This window comes from Triticum aestivum, chromosome 1A (assembly GCF_018294505.1).
Source record: "Triticum aestivum cultivar Chinese Spring chromosome 1A, IWGSC CS RefSeq v2.1, whole genome shotgun sequence".
NCBI classification, from domain to species: Eukaryota; Viridiplantae; Streptophyta; class Magnoliopsida; order Poales; family Poaceae; genus Triticum; species Triticum aestivum.
The window spans coordinates 500,653,357-500,660,056 of NC_057794.1; positions in this window are offsets into that span (position 1 = coordinate 500,653,357).

The following is a 6,700-nucleotide window of genomic DNA, read 5'->3' on the forward strand; positions in this document are numbered from 1 at the left end:
TGATAGTATCTTGCTTGTCTATGTTTGATTGTAGATAGATGGCTCGTGCTATTGTTCCGTTGAATTTTAATGCGTTCCTTGAGAAAGCAAAGTTGAAAGATGATGGTAGCAATTACACGGACTGGGTCCATAACTTGAGGATTATCCTCATTGCTGCGCAGAAGAATTACGTCCTGGAAGCACTGCTAAGTGCCAAGCCTACTGCAGGAGCAACACCAGATGTTATGAATGTCTGGCAGAGCAAAGCTGATGACTACTCGATAGTTCAGTGTGCCATGCTTTACGGCTTAGAACCGGGTCTTCAACGATGTTTTGAACGTCATGGAAGATATGAGATGTTCCAGGAGTTGAAGTTAATATTTCAAGCAAATGCCCGGATTGAGAGATATGAAGTCTCCAATAAGTTCTATAGCTGCAAGATGGAGGAGAATAGTTCTGTCAGTGAACATATACTCAAAATGTCTGGGTATCATAATCACTTGACTCAACTAGGGGTTAATCTTCCTGTTGATAGTGTCATTGACAGAGTTCTTCAATCACTGCCACCAAGCTACAAAAGCTTCATGATGAACTATAATATGCAAGGGATGAATAAGACTATTCCTGAGCTCTTCGCGATGCTAAAAGCCACGAAGGTAGAAATCAAGAAGGAGCATCAAGTGTTGATGGTCAATAAGACCACCAGTTTCAAGAAAAAGGGCAAAGGGAAGAAGAAAGGGAACTTCAAGAAGAACAGCCAACAAGTTACTGCTCAGGAGAAGAAACCCAAGTCTGGACCTAAGCCTGAGACTGAGTGCTTCTACTGCAAGCAGACTGGTCACTGGAAGCGGAACTGCCCCAAGTATTTGGCGGATAAGAAGGATGGCAAAGTGAACAAAGGTATATGTGATATACATGTTATTGATGTGTACCTTACTAATGCTCGTAGTAGCACCTGGGTATTTGATACTGGTTCTGTTGCTAACATTTGCAACTCGAAATAGGGGCTACGGATTAAGCGAAGATTGGCTAAGGACGAGGTGACGATGCGCGTGGGAAATGGTTCCAAAGTCGATGTGATCGCGGTCGGCACTCTACCTCTACATCTACCTTCGGGATTAGTATTAGACCTAAATAATTGTTATTTGGTGCCAGCGTTGAGCATGAACATTATATCTGGATCTTGTTTGATGCGAGACGGTTATTCATTTAAATCAGAGAATAATGGTTGTTCTATTTATATGAGTAATATCTTTTATGGTCATGCACCCTTGAAGAGTGGTCTATTTTTGATGAATCTCGATAGTAGTGATACACATATTCATAATGTTGAAATCAAAAGATGCAGAGTTGATAATGATAGTGCAACTTATTTGTGGCACTGCCATTTAGGTCATATCGGTGTAAAGCGCATGAAGAAACTCCATACTGATGGACTTTTGGAACCACTTGATTATGAATCACTTGGTACTTGCGAACCATGCCTCATGGGTAAGATGACTAAAACGCCATTCTCCGGTACTATGGAGAGAGCAACAGATTTGTTGGAAATCATACATACAGATGTATGTGGTCCAATGAATGTTGAGGCTCGTGGCGGATATCATTATTTTCTCACCTTCACAGATGATTTAAGCAGATATGGGTATATCTACTTAATGAAACATAAATCTAAAACATTTGAAAAGTTCAAAGAATTTCAGAGTGAAGTTGAAAATCATCGTAACAAGAAAATAAAGTTTCTACGATCTGATCGTGGAGGAGAATATTTGAGTTACGAGTTTGGTCTACATTTGAAACAATGCGGAATAGTTTCGCAACTCACGCCACCCGGAACACCACAGCATAATGGTCTGTCCGAACGTCGTAATCCTACTTTATTAGATATGGTGCGATCTATGATGTCTCTTACTAATTTACCGCTATCGTTTTGGGGTTATGCTTTAGAGACGGTTGCATTCACATTAAATAGGACACCATCGAAATCCGTTGAGACGACGCCTTATGAACTGTGGTTTGGCAAGAAACCAAAGTTGTCGTTTCTGAAAGTTTGGGGCTGTGATGCTTATGTGAAAAAGCTTCAACCTGATAAGCTCGAACCCAAATCGGAGAAATGTGTCTTCATAGGATACCCAAAGGAGACTGTTGGGTACACCTTCTATCATAGATTCGAAGGCAAGACTTTTGTTGCTAAATTCGGAGTTTTTCTAGAGAAGGAGTTTCTCTCGAAAGAAGTGAGTGGGAGAAAAGTAGAACTTGATGAGGTATCTATACCCGCTCCCTTATTGGAAAGTAGTACATCACAAAAACCGGTTTCTGTGACACCTACACCAATTAGTGAGGAAGCTAATGATAATGATCATGAAACTTCAGATCAAGTTACTACCGAACCTCGTAGATCAACCAGAGTAAGATCCGCACCAGAGTGGTACGGTAAATCCTGTTCTGGAAGTCATGCTACTAGATCATGATGAACCTACGAACTATGAAGAAGCGATGGTGAGCCTAGATTCTGCAAAATGGCTAGAAGCCATGAAATCTGAGATGGGATCCATGTATGAGAACAAAGTGTGGACTTTGGTTGACTTGCCCGTTTATCGGCTAGCAATTGAGAATAAATGGATCTTCAAGAAGAAGACTGACACTGATGGTAATGTTACTATCCATAAAGCTCGACTTGTTGCGAAAGGTTTTCGACAAGTTCAAGGGATCGACTATGATGAGACCTTCTCACCCGTAGCGATGCTTAAGTCTGTCTGAATCATGTTAGCAATTGCCGCATTTTATGATTATGAAATTTGGCAAATGGATGTCAAAACTGCATTCCTGAATGGATTTCTAGAAGAAGAGTTGTATATGATGCAACCAGAAGGTTTTGTCGATCCAAAGGGAGCTAACAAAGTGTGCAAGCTCCAGCGATCCATTTATGGACTGGTGCAAGCCTCTCGGAGTTGGAATCAACGCTTTGATAGTGTGATCAAAGCATTTGGTTTTATACAGACTTTTGGAGAAGCCTGTGTTTACAAGAAAGTGAGTGGGAGCTCTGTAGCATTTCTGATATTATATGTGGATGACATATTATTGATTGGAGATAATATAGAATTTCTGGATAGCATAAAGGGATACTTGAATAAGAGTTTTTCAATGAAAGACCTCGGTGAAGCTGCTTACATATTGGGCATTAAGATCTATAGAGATAGATCAGGACGCTTAATTGGACTTTCACAAAGCACATACCTTGACAAAGTTTTGAAGAAGTTCAAAATGGATCAAGCAAAGAAAGGGTTCTTGCATGTGTTACAAGGTGTGAAGTTGAATAAGACTCAATGTCCGACCACTACAGAAGATAGAGAGAAAATGAAAGATGTTCCCTATGCTTCAGCCATAGGCTCTATCATGTATGCAATGTTGTGTACCAGACCTGATGTGTGCCTTGCTATAAGTCTAGCAGGAAGGTACCAAAGTAATCCAGGAGTGGATCACTGGACAGCGGTCAAGAACATCCTGAAGTACCTGAAAAGAACTAAGGATATGTTTCTCGTATATGGAGGTGACAAAGAGCTCATCGTAAATGGTTACGTTCATGCAAGCTTTGACACTGATCCGGACAATTCTAAATCGCAAACCGGATACGTATTTACATTAAATGGTGGAGCTGTTAGTTGGTGCAGTTCTAAACAAAACGTCGTGGCAGGATCTACATGTGAAGCGGAGTACATAGCTGCTTCGGAAGCAGCAAATGAAGGAGTCTAGATGAAGGAGTTCATATCCGATCTAGGTGTCATACCTAGTGCATCGGGTCCAATGAAAATCTTTTGTGACAATACTGGTGCAATTGCCTTGGCAAAGGAATCCGGATTTCACAAGAGAACCAAGCACATCAAGAGACGCTTCAATTCCATTCGGGATTTAGTCCAAGTGGGAGACATAGAAATTTGCAAGATACATACGGATCTGAATGTTCCAGACCCGCTGACTAAGCCTCTTCCACGAGCAAAACATGATCAGCACCAAGGCTCCATGGGTGTTAGAATCATTACTGTATAATCTAGATTATTGACTCTAGTGCAAGTGGGAGACTGAAGGAAATATGCCCTAGAGGCAATAATAAAGTTATTATTTATTTCCTTATATCATGATAAATGTTTATTATTCATGCTAGAATTGTATTAACCGGAAACATAATACATGTGTGAATACATAGACAAACAGAGTGTCACTAGTATGCCTCTACTTGACTAGCTCGTTGATCAAAGATGGTTATGTTTCCTAACCATAGACATGAGTTGTCATTTGATTAACGGGATCACATCATTAGGAGAATGATGTGATTGACTTGACCCATTCCGTTAGCATAGCACTTGATCGTTTAGTTTGTTGCTATTGCTTTCTTCATGACTTATACATGTTCCTATGACTATGAGATTATGCAACTCCCGTTTACCGGAGGAACATTTTGTGTGCTACCAAACGTCACAATGTAACTGGGTGATTATAAAGGTGCTCTACAGGTGTCTCCGAAAGGTACTTGTTGGGTTGGCGTATTTCGAGATTAGGATTTGTCACTCTGATTGTCGGAGAGGTATCTCTGGGCCCTCTCGGTAATGCACATCACTTAAAGCCTTGCAAGCATTGCAGCTAATGAGTTAGTTGCGGGATGATGTATTACAGAACGAGTAAAGAGACTTGCCGGTAACGAGATTGAACTAGGTATTAAGATACCGACGATCGAATCTCGGACATGTAACATACCGATGACAAAGGGAACAACATATGTTGTTATGTGGTCTGACCGATAAAGATCTTCGTAGAATATGTAGGAGCCAATATGAGCATCTAGGTTCCGCTATTGGTTATTGACCGGAGACATGTCTCGGTCATGTCTACATTGTTCTCGAACCCGTAGGGTCCACACGCTTAACGTTACAATGACAGTTTCATTATGAGTTTATATGTTTTGATGTACCGAAGGTTATTCGGAGTCCCGGATGTGATCACGGACATGACAAGGAGTCTCGAAATGGTCGAGACATAAAAATTGATATATTGGAAGCCTATGTTTGGACATCGGAAGTGTTCCGGGTGAAATCGGCATTTTACCGGAGTACCGGGAGGTTACCGGAATCCCCCGGTAACCTAATGGGCCTTAATGGGCCTAGTGGAGGAAGTAGAGAGGAGGCCAAGGGTCAGACGCGTGCCCCTCCCCCCCAAGTCCGAATTGGACAAGGAGGGGGGCGCCCCCCCCCCCCTTTCCTTTCCCCTCTTTCTCTCCTTCCCCCCCAAGTCCTAGTCCAACATGGAAAGGGGGGAGTCCTACTCCCGATGGGAGTAGGACTCCTCCTGGCACGCCCCTTTCCTGGCCGCACCTTCTTCCCCTTGCTCCTTTATATACGGGGGCAGGGGCACCCCATAGACACAACAATTGATCATTGATCTCTTAGCCGTGTGTGGTGCCCCCCTCTACCATAATCCTGGATAATATTGTAGCGGTGCTTAGGCGAAGCCCTGCGACGGTAGAACTTCAAGATCATCACCACGCCGTCGTGCTAACGGAACTCTTCCCCGACATTCTGCTGGATCAGAGTCCGGGGATCGTCATCGAGCTGAACGTGTGCTAGAACTCGGAGGTGCCGTAGTTTCGGTGCTTGATCGGTCGGGCAGTGAAGACGTACGACTACATCAACCGCGTTGTGCTAACGCTTCCACTTTCGGTCTACGAGGGTACGTAGACAACACTCTCCTCTCTCATTGCTATGCATCACCATGATCTTGCGTGTGCATAGGAAATTTTTTGAAATCACTACGTTCCCCAACAAGTCCTTCGTGGGCGATGGCCATGATGGGATAGACAAGGTTGCTTCTTCGTGAACCCTTCGTGGGTGGAGCCCTTCATGGACTCGCGCAACCGTTACCCTTCGTGGGTTGAAGTCTCTATCAACGTGGATGTATGATAGCACCACCTATCGGAACCACGACAAAAACATACGTGTCTCCAATTGCGTTTGAATTCTCCAAACCCTTCCCTTTACATTCTTGCAAGTTGCATGCTTTACTTTCCGCTGATCATAGACTCTTTGCATGCTTGCTTGAATTGTGTTAAGATTGCTTGACTTGTGCTAAGATAGCTAAAATCTGCCAAAGACTAAAATTGGGAAAAGGATAGACTTTTAATTGGTCAAGTAGTCTAATCACTCCCCCTCTAGACATACTTTCGATCCTACAATACCCCATCTGGCGGAGCTCCGGAACAGGCCCCAAGATGGGATCTCGTGGATATAGAAGGTTGCGGCGGTGGAATTAGGTTTTTTGTTCCGTCTCTGATCGTTTGGGGGTACATAGGTATATATAGGAGGAAGGAGTACGTCGGTGGAGCAACAGGGGACCCACGAGGGTGGAGGGCGCGCCTGGGGGGGAAGGCGCACCCCCTACCTCCTGGCTTCCTCCTTTGTTTCTTGACGTAGGGTCCAAGTCTCCTGGATCATGTTCGGTGAGAAAATCACATTCCCGAAGGTTTCATTCCGTTTGGACTCCGTTTGATATTCCTTTTCTTCGAAACCCTAAAATAGGCAAAAACAGCAATTCTGTAGGTTAGTCCCAAAAATAATATAAAAGTGGATAATAAAGCCCAATAATGTCCAAAATAGTAGATAATATAGCATGGAGCAATCAAAAATTATAGATACGTTGGAGACGTATCGGGGCCTTTTCTGGAGCTCCGCCG